General features: G+C 46.0%; 2 protein-coding genes across 3 annotated transcripts in view; one reads left to right on the forward strand and one right to left on the reverse strand.

The window, feature by feature from the left end:
• LOC135898902 (diuretic hormone class 2-like) overlaps positions 1 to 12,729 on the reverse strand; it is a 375,756-nt gene that overhangs the window by 300,842 nt on the left and 62,185 nt on the right. The window lies entirely within an intron of this gene.
• LOC139046647 (uncharacterized) overlaps positions 1 to 12,729 on the forward strand; it is a 99,378-nt gene that overhangs the window by 28,635 nt on the left and 58,014 nt on the right. The window lies entirely within an intron of this gene.

Here is a 12,729-nt window from a genome sequence, read left to right on the forward strand (position 1 = left end):
TGTGAGCGGACACTTCGTTAAGCTGCGTATTGGGGTCTTCGTGTAGTGATCATCACACTGAAACCTCGGAAATGCCGTGTGACAAGACCTTTCTTTCGGTGTGTGACTTTGAAACATTCAACAAAAGCTGTTTGTACTGCTCTGCCTTTTTCCTTTTACTTCTGTTTTGTCCTCTTATATTCAACAGCACTTATATGAAAAGCGCTTCGTCAAAACATGCCGTAGAGTATTTAATCGAATTAAGTTTATAGCTTATTGTTTCAATGTCATTCTGCGATCAACTGGTTATAGTGACGCATCTTAAGACAAGTGTTGGATGAACGAGCAAGGACATTTTCCGCATTTTTGCTGTTATACTCACGCATATTAACGGCAATACTGCATTTTCACCGAATCTTGGTGTTATTTATGCAAATAAATCGGCCAATCGTACTGTCATAGAACCGTTTGTAAAACGTCATTTGCTTGATAGTATGAAACATGCTCACGAAACCATCTCATGAGGCACCCGCCACCGTAGCTTTGTGGCTATGGCGTTGTGCGGCTGAGCTCGAGGTGACAGGCTCGATCTCGGCCATGGCGGCCGCATTTCGATGGAGGTGAAATGCAAAAACGCTCACGTACTTAGATTTAGCTGAGCGTTTAAGAAATGCAGAAGGTCAAAATTATTCCGGAGTCCCCCCAATACTGCGTGCCTCAATCAGCGCGTAAAACCCCAGAGTTCCTAAATTATTAATTAAGACATGCCGTAGACATGCCGTAGCGATACGCTGAAAAATTAATTTTCACAAGCTGTGTTTCATTGACCGGGCCTCAGTCTTACGTTCTTGCGGGTTTCTAGTAGTCTGTAAGAATGCACACCAACTGCGGTCAGGCACTAAACCTCTGATCTTGTGCGCAGTTCCGTAACGTCACTGCCGCTTAACCATCACAACAACAAGAAGAAAGCATCGTTACATAGTGACTTAATACATCTAGGTTCCACTAACAGCAACCACCTTAGTAACTCCAGTTCATGCTAGCATGGAAAACTGGCATGAAGTGGTCCACCAAAGGCAAAAAGTTTTCTACCCTGTCTTCTGTGGATGGCAGTGTCTAAAGTGCCCAGATCGGGAGAGTCGCAGCGGATAGAATACATCTAAACCAGTTAGTAACAAAATAGTCGTCGCTAAGGCACCCCGGCAAGTGCGCAGCACTGCCAATCATGGTCCCTTGAAGAGAAACCTCTCCAGTGCCACGCCCTTGGTCACTGCGTGTGCCTTCGGCCGCCGGAAACGACGTCTGTTACTTCCAGCCTCACGTAAAAAAAGAGAATCAAGCACGCGCAACAACATTCGCCTCGCTTTGTCGAATGCTTACTCGTCGTCTCAGAGCACTGACACTGAAATTGAAGTTGATTGAAAGGAATTTCAAACATTGGCTGTGATTAAAGGAATTCAAAGATAGAGAAAGAAATATTATCGACACTAGAGAGCGGGTGGCAAACGCAGGGCGGCGGAATCCAACTCAGCCCTATTCACACCTTCCAAGTCTCGTTTAGCGGCAAGAAATCTTGACTATTACACACTTTCTTTGTGCGTTCTGTGTGCTTCAAATAACAAGGAAATAAATTTGGCACGACTTCACAAAGTTTTTGGTTGAATGTTTGGCTTGAAATTGATCGGCCGCCTTCGCTAATATGTGACGATTGGCTGTTATCAATCTCTTTCGACCAGTCGTAAGAACGTTTTTGTGAACGCAATCCTTGGTTCATATACATATGCCGGCAACCGCTACTACAGTCGACTCCCGTTCATTCGACCCTAGCGGGACCACAAGATTTGATCGAGTTATCCGAAAGATCGAATTAACAAACGTCGGCCAAATGAACAAATCACAATCTCTTTTATTGATTCAAGAAGTCTGTCGCCATCGACAGGCTACTTCATTACAGTATTACAATGAATATGAATGTCATCGTCGGTCAGTAGCCCGCATACCTCAACACTGTAGTCAACGCTGACAAAATCCTCAAAAGAGACATCGCCCGGTGCACAGCGCAAGTCGTTATCATCACTGCAGGACAGGTTGCTGCCGTCACTGTCGTCGCCCTGTGTATCAGTGGCTCCATCTGCTAAATTTATTGTGATGGTGAGCATTTAGTGACCGCTACGGTCATGACTGCGGTCCGGTGTGGATCGAATTAACCGAAACGGCATGCTTCGGCGTTGGAACAAACAAGTTTTCGTTCCATAGCATTGTATGAGATTTCGCCGGGACCTTCTAGGGCGTTCGAGTTAAGCAAAAGGTCGAATTAAGCGAGGTCAAATTAACAGCATTCGACCGTAATATGAGCATGGTCATACGTGCGTTGCGACTGTTGCTCGTCTGAATATTTCTTGAGCGACTTCGGTATTTGTTCTTCGCTACACTTGTCGAATTCATACGCATGAAGGCTTCAGACGCGAAAGTAATTCAAGTTTTACAAGATTAATTTGTTCTTTTGCCGCGGCAATAGACTTCCACTTACTTCCAGCAATCTGTAGCGGCAAGCATTTTTTTTAACGAACGCCAAAATCGCGGATATCAATCAAACGTAGTAAATTAACTCATGTCGAGATAAATAGGGATCAGAAAATCATGGACAAATCTCGCACCGTAACTAATGTCGCGATAAAAAGAAAGTCACAGGCTTGGACGGTGCACGCAGCGCAGTCACAGCGTAAGCTGGAGGAGCGGCTCCATAGGAGCTCCATTTTCGGCACCACGCACTAAAGGGTCTTCGCGGCGAAGTCTCCTCGCGTCGTTTTCACGAGAAGGATCAGAACTGCCCACCCCGCGACTACGGCAAGCTGCGGCTTGCGCTGCGGCTTGTCCTGCCTTCTGCAGAGCGGTCTGCTGAGCCCGATGTTGCCTCGTTGCAGTCGCGTGCGTAGCTCTACGATTCGCTTCTTCAGCAGCGGTGCGTACCTCGCGAAGAGGCGCCATAACGCGTGCCGAAGAGTAAACACAGGTATTCAGACTACGTGGCGTGCATTTCACATCGCTTGCGCCGTGGCACCATGCGCTGATGTTGATGATGATGACCATAATGATGGTTTATTGGCACCCCCTTCTAAACTGGATGGTGACAAATAGCCACCTAGCCTGCGTCAGTTAACCAGGTCCAGCTACGGGCATCATGCAACTGCTATATGCAACTGCTACGTGTCAGGACACTTGGTGGAATCTAACAGAACTGCAATGCAAAGTTTGCGTGTATCGGCTCTGCGCGGCGCGCATGTCACATCCCGTGCCTAGGCGGACGATGCGATGCTAATGATGATGATTATTTAATGGTATTCCCTTTGAAACGGGACGCTGTAAAACAGTCACCTAGCCTGCTCAATTAATCAGCGAACACATTTTTTATAACATTATTATTTATACATCTCCACAATCTTCTTTTTCTTTGTCAAGACTTCCCTATCTACCTTGTAACGCTACCTATGCAACTGCTACATGAGGTGCCTCTTGCTGTAATAATATGCAAATACAATGCAAAGGGCACGCGTATAGACTCTACACGGCGCGACGAGTTGTGGCGCCACGCGTTTATAATGATAATGATGATTTACTGGCATCCCCTTTGAAACGTGGCGTTGACATAGTCACCTAGCCAGCTTGACTTAATCAGGTACATAATATATTTTCTAGCCTTTTCAAGCCTTCTTAACTGCATTGTACCGATACCTGTGCATCTGCTGCATGGCATTCAACCTGGTGTAATCATATGCGACTGCAATACAATATATGCACGCAACGCGCTACTCCGCGTACATCTGACATCGCGTGCCTCCTCGCGCGTTGAGACGCGTTTATAGGGTATTTTTCCGCGGAATTTTAGCATGCGCCGGCTGCACCTTTCAATATGTTTGTTTCTCATGGGACGGCATAGTTTGTGGAAAACTCTAATGATGCAGCGAAACGCCGAAACGGTTGTACCTATACAAGGCTACATTTCATCCAAATGACACTACACCTAAAGCATCTTTATGATGTACTCGATATACAACCGTACTGGTACCCCATTCTGGTGAGGCACCCATCTCTGCCATCCTTATAAAGTGGAACCAACGTTTCCCCCCACCTTATGAACGCTGCCATTTATGTGTGTGACTTTCATTGTGCGATCCATTCTCTGACTATGCGCAACTGGTGAATGTCGGGTTGAAAGATGCTGTAATAAATACTATGAAAGAAAGAAAAAAAAAGCGCCAGTGTGGCTCAGTGGTAGGGTAGCTGACTCCAACGCATAGGTACCGGGTTGAATCACGGTGGCAACTTTGTTTTGTTTTTTCCCATCCCTGGCGATAGCTGCTATGGACACCGGTGGCGGCGGCGGGCACCATCGCCAACCGAAACGGCTATTGGAATGAGCCCATAACAGCTTACGCTGTAACAGTAATCAAACTCATGAACAAACCTTTTACCAGGAAGGAGGAAGGAAGGAAAAAGTGGAGAAGGAAAGGTAGGGAGGTTAACCAGTTTGGCTTAACCGGTTTGCTACCCTACACGTGGGAGAGGGATGGGGGAGATTAAAGATGGGGAAGGGGGAGAGGGAGAGAGAGCACACAGCACAGCACACACACATCGTCCGTTGGAGTCCATCAATCTGGCATGGTACGCGACGTCACTCTCACAGCCGCTTGTCCAATCCCGTCTCTTTCAAAAACCGAAGTAGTCCCTTTGTCGCCTTCGCCTTCAACCTTTTACCAGAGTTTGTACAGCGCCTATAACCTGTAGTAACTGCCCAAATATGGTAAAGCTTGCCTGTTTAGCTCATGTAAGAGCTAACCGGTCGGGCTAAGTGAGCGTCGGGTCGGACTAAGCCAACGCGGTTGTACGAAGCAGGTTAATGCAACCCGATGCTTTGGGAGATGTACATACACGCCATTTACACGGGTCGAGTCGGGTCATGTAACAATGTGTGCTCCCTTGTTTCGCCTCGACGCGATCTTAGTTCTGGAAACGTGAGGCCGTGAAACGCTGCTAACCCGGGCTGACTGAGTCCGGTCCGACACGTGACTCAGTGGTCCGACAAGCGCTAATTCTATTCGTTGTGATTCTTTTCACTCGTTTCGGATTCACTTACAGGTACTCGCTAGTTGCTATGAAGTAAAGAAATTCTTCTTCTGACTACTATTCGCAATGACAGCGGATAACAAAATATTCTGCAGTGTCTAGCATGAACTGTTTGTTCCCGTCCATCTACATTTTATGTGTCCTTAAATGAGTTTCACTTGTTATTTTTGGTTTCATTAACGTTGTTCAACTCTACAAGGAACATGCGAACTTAACAGAAAGTTAGTCTACGCATATCTTGTCCTATTTTCTGGGCTTTTACGTGGTGCACCCGAATATTAGCAGTGCGTCGCCAACTAGCCGAACCTTACACGTTCTTCAGTTCGCTTCAGCCGCAATCGCTCCAGCCGTGTCACTTGCCCCTGATTAGGTTAGCTTTTGATATTTTTTGTCTTTCCTATTCTGATATCTTCTCGTTCAACGCGCGCAACCTGCAACATCACCCTTGAGAAAACCACTAGTAATGATAACAATGACTAACAATAAGAGACCGGCACGCATGCTACAAGATTTCCAAAGTATGCCAGACTGACCCGACAAACTCTTGATCCCCAATCGCATAGTTTTCTTTCTTCCTGCTGCCTGTTCCAAACAAAACATCATTCGTTTTGAGTGTGACACCAGTTTATTTTCAGCAGAGTGCTTCTGTCATATGTCTTTGCACCCTATAGGTAACCACATCCATTCCCCTAATTCATTGTAGCTACCGGAAACCTAGAATCAAGCCAACTAACACACTTGAAGCTCATTCACTTGTGCGCCAACCACTTCATCCGCTTGCTTAGGTGTTCGTGCTTTTGCTATAATTTTTTCGGAAAAATTCAGACCATTCCCTTAAACCTCCTTGCCGTCGTTTCTTTGCGGACAGAGCAGCATACTTGAGACCTTAATGGGAAAGCAGTCTGAAGCTCGAAACTGGGTTTATTGCTCTCGTCCGTCTCTTCTTTTCGTCGAGTCATCCCCGCCAACCCGTATTCGTCAAGTCACACTTTCATAATGAGCTTCTCTCTCGCCACTTGACAAAATATGACAATATTTAGCCCACCACCGGTGATAGAACTCGAGCCCCTGTGGCGATGTGCGCCAGACAGCCGGACGCGTTATATACCACTCCGTTTTCTCTCAGCTCAGCAATCTGCACTGTGCACCCTGCAGGCTTCAGGAGTGGCGGCTTCTGGGCACGCATTTCGAAGGCCATCGCAGGCGATGCTGTGGCGCGCGTATATACGACACTGTTTGCACCGCGAAGTTCTTGAAAATATGTCGGTGCGCGCTGCTAGAGCCTGCTGCTGCCACAGTAGGGATCGGATTTAATCGCTGAAGTCTCCTAACTTTTACCTGCTTAAAGAATTTCGCCAGACCGCATCTCGCAATGAAGGTTGATGTTATTGCGATTGGCATTGAAGCAATGTAGCAACAAACCGTATTGCCGCCACCACTCAAACACGCCACGTCTGCAGCCGGGCTCCGCTCGCGCTTTTCTATGGACACGTGGCGCCATCTAGCGACCCGGCCGCAAATTGTGCCCGTGGCACCTGTGTGAATAATACTATATGACGCAGGTTCAATTCACCCTGCACCGGACAAATGTTAATGTTTTTTTTTATTATTATTAATTAAGAGAGGAACATACCCAGTGACCCAAGTTGGCTTGAAAGAGGTTCATTGAAGAGCGGTACATACCCAGTAGCTCATACATGGTAACCCCAAGGTGGTCCGATGGTTGGTTTCGAAGCAGTTCTCTCAGCACAGCAGCCCAATACTCAAGCAATTTAGAACATGGGCTACCCAACAATCCATGTCGGTGAGGAAAACGGTTAGTGACATAGACAGGCAGGTGGGCAGGAAGATATACACCGCCAAGTGCGCGAAGTATCCTAAGAATGCTAATTGCATTAATAATGTCGTAGATATCACCACAAGCTCTTCGTGAGGAAAGCTGAAGCCAGTGAGAACAGATTAAACCATTCACTGAAGTCGAAAACTGTGGTTCACGGAAACTAAAACTTGAAAGAGCGCGCTTAGAAAGCGACAATAGTGACAGACTGCTGTTTCGCAAACAAACAAAGCGCTGTTCCAATTGACGCTTATATGGAGGCTGAGGGGAGAGTCACGTATACTGAAGAAACAGCAAGAAATTTTAAAACAGCAAAGCAAAGAACGAAATAAACATGACATCATTACGTTCAAAACACTCATTTCTCCTCCTCCTATATACTCCGTTTGGAGTTTTAGAACACATTTATTGCTCTTTTTTGTCCCTACTGTTAGGATAAACTAACAGAGATGCTAACGATTACATCTCACAACTGCGAAACTCATGGCTGTAAGAGATCTGTTTTACAGCCTGCAAAGGTGGATAGTGACCTGGCGCCCCAAGAAGCGGCCAATGAACCCGAAGAAACAGGAGCAAGACGCCGTTGCGCCTGGTAATATCCGACAATCTGGCAATCCCACGAAGTCTGAGCTCGTCATTCGACTGAATCCACGTAAGGGTATCTAGTTTCGGATAAACTTATAGAAGAAGACGGCGAGATGGCACCATGCTACTTTGCATCCGTAGCAGTGAAGTCATGCGAACTTAACTGAGCTATTCAATATTGGACGAGCTCTGCCTGTTCGCATCGAGATTGCTTTTGCAGGTTTCCTTCGGCTCGAAGTAAACACACAAAAAATTATCAAAATGTGTCAGGTAGCCAGCAACAGCTAAACGTCGGCCCATTCCGAAGCAGGCGGAATTGTGAAATTCGACTCTGCGTACTCCAGTTCATAGGCGCTGGTTCCGTGGGAACACGAAGAGCCCTCTCCGTATGTACTGCTGCATTGCTGCGTAAACCTGGTGAAGGGACTTTAGGCACGTGGAAAGAGAGCGAGAGCAATGCTGACGGCGTTTCGTGATGGTCGCAAACGACCGTTCCTGATTGAACTTCGGATTCGGCGAAAACTTGCGTTCGCTTTTGTCACCTCTCGAGTTGCGAATATTCCTCTAGAAGCGCAGTAGACGTCAAGTGCCGGCGTATGCGGATTCAAAATGAAGTTTCGCGCTTATGTGGGGACATTTCAGGCCAGCGAAGATTGGTCAGAGTTAGGCACTGCGGGATGAGCACAGAGGTTCAAGCATTGCACAAGCATTCTCTTCTTGCACGTCTATAGTAAAGGTACAGGTAGTAACAATCTAGCATCATACGAACCAAAAGTCCCATTTCCTAGCCTTACTTTTTTTTTTCGTGGCTTCTTGCCCTTCGACATTGGCATGTGCAAACCCGAGCTTCGCTTATTGTCATAAACAGCTGCTTGGTGGAACGAATGATAAGATATAGATGACTTCGAAGGCAAAGAATCATTAAAAAATATAGCCCCAGGAGCGCAAAACCCGCGATTGCGTGTGATCCCTATACAGTGCCAGCGTTCACGTCATAGAGCCCAATCATTCTCGATCTAAGCCTCGAAGACAGCATCTAGTTACAATATACTCCTCATAGCGTCAATTCCGATGCCATAGTTTGTGACGAAACACTCCGATTATCATAACAAGTTCGCTCTGACAACGTCTACTCGCTAAACATCAGATAATGCTAGAATCGCATCACTCTCAGTTCACTCTGGGCACGTCAGAAATTCTAAATGCTTTATGTCCGTAAGTGTTCTGTGCCACTGGCTAGACAGCTTTGCTAATAATATGTCCGGCGTCAGAATTGTCTCGAGTTCACTCTTACAAACGTTTCTAACGCAGGAAGTTTTTTCAACACTAACCCTGTGTATCGGCTGTTTCTCTGTGTTTGTAAGCTACCGTTCCCCGCCTCAACATGTGCAGAAGCGGTAAGGTGAAAGCGACGCATTGTCATTGTCAAAAGCTTTGTAGTCATTCCACGAGCGACGCGAGCTGTGTCTGTGTCCTGTTAAAAATGCTTCTTTTGCACGCTCGGCACTCTGAAATCCAGGAGAGTGAGGGGAAGTGCTCCTCCTCTCAATCTTTGGATCTCTGGAGGGAGTGAAGTTCCGCAAGTGCCCCAGTATGCGGCCCTATGACATGTCTGCTCAGAGACAAAGAGAGCTCAGAATATTTGACAAAGGCTGGACGATTCCATCAACACCTCTGATTGGCTTTTGTTGTGCCTTTAAAAATATAAACTAGTGACAAACAATAGATATTGGTTAGACAAATTGACTGATGTGTGGCGTTTCGGCATTCTGCTGTCTGTTCTGTCCTTGAAAGCTGGGCTATTGAAGACGTGACAAGAATAACTTTACGAGTGAAAAACGGAGGGCGCTGGCTAGCTATACGCATTTAATTTTATCTTTACTTTAAGTTCCGAAAGAATAAACGTCATTGTGACCATAAGTATAATTAGCATACGACTATTGGCACCCGAACCAAGGGATTATCGTAATTTTTATGCAATAAATGGTCTGTTTTCGATCATTACAATGTCATAAAACTACGCCAATATTTATTCTAACGTGATAGTACATATAGTTGGCACCATATTAACTGGCGAGTAAAAAAAGATATATTTGCTTTCAATTCAAAATTTCAGCCACGCTTGCAGAGCGCTTCATGTCACTCGAGCATCGAACGCGCTGAATATATCGCCCTGCACAGTGTCGGAGACAAGGACGAGAAGGCCACTTTCATTTACATACCGATCGAACCGATTGAAATGTGCTAACGATATTAAGTCCAAGGACTACGCCCATCTGACTGTACAGCTGTCTGCGCAAGCATTTAAGCAGAGTGGAGCCACCATCAGCATTTCATGTACCGTAGTTTGCATGTCCCTCACTTGGGAATATAACGAATGAATATAACGGCCGTCATTTTCTGCCTGCTTGATCGCGATGCCGATGCCGAGTGCATGGCGTGGAGACGACAAGGGTGCTAGGAACGTGGGCGCCCCCATTGTAAGCAGCGTAGAAAGAAAACGTGGAACGTAATGTAGGCCTTCGACTTATCGAAAATGTGTGTGCTTCCTGCAACTCCCAAGAAAACCGAATTCAGCAACAGCCTTTACGTTCATTCGCTGAGAGAGAGATAGAGAGAGAATAACACATGTATATGGTTGCTCTAAGCCGATTTGTTGAAGTGGGCAAGGGGAAGTAAGCTAAGCGTAGGCTCGCAAGTGATGCTCTATAGTGAGCACTCTGGGCTGCAGAAGTAGTGAGATTGATCGTATTTCGTTGATTACAAGCGAACCCTTGCCAAGTAAAGGCAATTATACCCGTTGCACTTTTAAAATGGCGCGACTATGCCGTATTGAATCACTTTGCCATGACGGACGCACAAAGGCTGTTTTCTTCTCTTCTTATCCTTGCGCTGCAGGGTCTGCTCCGGATACAAAGTTGCCTTTTTTTTTTTTCACTTGGACAGATTTGTTGCAATCCTTTCATTTTTGTTTATTCTTAGCACGGAATTTGGCCGCACTGTCGGCAAATTAGGCTAGATTGCCGCTATCATCGCCGTCATCACTGTTGCCTGCGACCTTGCAGGTTTTTCGCGTTATAGGGCTCAGAAGAAAATGGCTTACGATTCTAACTTGACGTAATTCAGCGTTTGATTTGGTTTTACATGCCGGCTTCTGAAATCTGCTTGTTGCCGAGAGAAATTTAGGCACGAAAGCACAATTTGCCGTTAAAAGCTACTCCCTGATTTTCTCTCTCTCTCTCTCTCTCTCTCTCTCCCTTTTCTTTTTTTTTTTTGCAGTCGCAGACCAGGCTAGAGCACTCAGCGTTGAGCTATAAAACGGAAGATTTTTTTCACTGAAGATTTCCCAATTACGTTTCTGCAGCTGGTTAATAAGCAGAGAAGATTTTGTACAAAATGCTCTGGCTTTGTTTAGAGACGCTGAAATCGTACAAATAGGTATAACAGTGCGCCTTCGCATAAAAATATCCACCTTCAGGATGGCAGCCTCCTACGATACCTTTAAATTTAGCATCTTTAGAAATATATGCGGTGTCAGTACATATTTTTTTTATTCGGAAGTTTGTCCTGCGGCATAAAATGTAGTTGTTAGCTGTCGGTAAAGCAACAACCGTGTGTAAAGTTAAGTTGAAGCTTTCGTCCATAGAACAGTGGGCCGCAATCTTGTACGCGTTCGAAAAGCCCACTTTCGGTTTCGCCTCACGCGATTGGCTTGGGCCTCAATATCGGCGCGGCCTCGACAATCGCGTGAGGCGAAACAGAACGTTGGTGTTTCGAACGCGCACAAGATAGCGGCCCGCAGGGCCGCTATCTTGCATGCTAGAGAGACACAAGCGTGATTGCGTGCAGGTGTGTGTCTTAGCAGAAACAAGTGATGCTCAGCGACGTCGGTTATCTACAACGGCAGTGGAAGCAGCACGACGCCTAGAGCAACGTGACGACCGTTGCCTTGCACTTTGATGTAGTACATCACCGACGTGCTGACAAAAAAAAACTCAGTGCCCTTTCACTCTGTGAAGGATGATCAGCGAAGCTATGCGGGCCCCTTAATGGCGAACTGCACCCCTCGCCCGCGGGTCGGCCCGGCATTGCACTACCTTCGAGATTTTTTTCTACAGGCGGACACGATAGTGGGGAAAGTAGCCCTTAACAGCTTCGCTGTAAAACTGCGTAAGTGTAGTACACCGTTCAACTTTGGCTAACCGCCAAGCTGAGCAACGTACCTACAGTACAGTGAGTGAACTTGAGAGTCAATAAATCATCATTTCCTTGACGGGATGTCAATCGCCCTGAAGATCCGGATATAGGCGACCTTTATCGTACTCCTAAACAGTCGATCATATACATCTGATACGCATTCGCGCCAGATTCTTAAAATATGTATCGGCGTACGCTATAGAACCAGGTTACCCAGCACGAAGACATTGAGAAATGCCGGTTTAAGTAACGTAGCCCACCAGCACTTATTGCTACAGACAGAGAAAACAACGCTTAAAGAGTGCACCCAGTGTCTCATGAAATTAATGGACGCAACAACTCCATATAATTACCTTCGGGTAAAGAAATAAAGGCAGAATGGTTGCTAGAGCAGTACTGAATATTAAATCCATGGGGCATCGTTGGTGCATGATGGCTTTATGTAACAGATTGCGGTGCCTCACAGGCACAGTGTAAGATAAGCCTTAGGCTTCAAGTTCTTTTCCTTAGAAGTAGACCACCTTAACATAAAAATTACTTATCCGTTTATAACAGGTACACTGACCGTCCGAATTTTCATCAAAAACAACACTTCGGTGACGCTGAATTTTGACTACACAAGGTCAAAATTCCACGAAGATTCGCCTCAAGGTAGAAGGCGGGCACCGTTTTTGTTCCGTTCTAACGAAGCTCTTTCATGGAAAACATTGTCAGAGAGAACCGGGCATAGAGATGCACATAAGATGACTAATTTACTTAATGTATGTGACAAACCGACAATAAGCAGTCTCCTGGTAGATATTTGCTTTCCTTTTTTCTTCGATATATCAATACGTTGACATTGCTAGCACCAATAGATGCTCCATTTCAGTTTAAACGAAGCATCCTAATGGTGGGCCTGTTGCGGACATTCATCTCAGAGCAGAAATTGTGGGCGGAAGCTTCCAGTCCAGCGCTAACGTCATGCGGCACAATCAACGAGAAACGTGACCGATGTGTAGACGTTT

The sequence above is a fragment of the Dermacentor albipictus genome, unplaced genomic scaffold (genome assembly GCF_038994185.2).
Source record: "Dermacentor albipictus isolate Rhodes 1998 colony unplaced genomic scaffold, USDA_Dalb.pri_finalv2 scaffold_23, whole genome shotgun sequence".
NCBI classification, from domain to species: Eukaryota; Metazoa; Arthropoda; class Arachnida; order Ixodida; family Ixodidae; genus Dermacentor; species Dermacentor albipictus.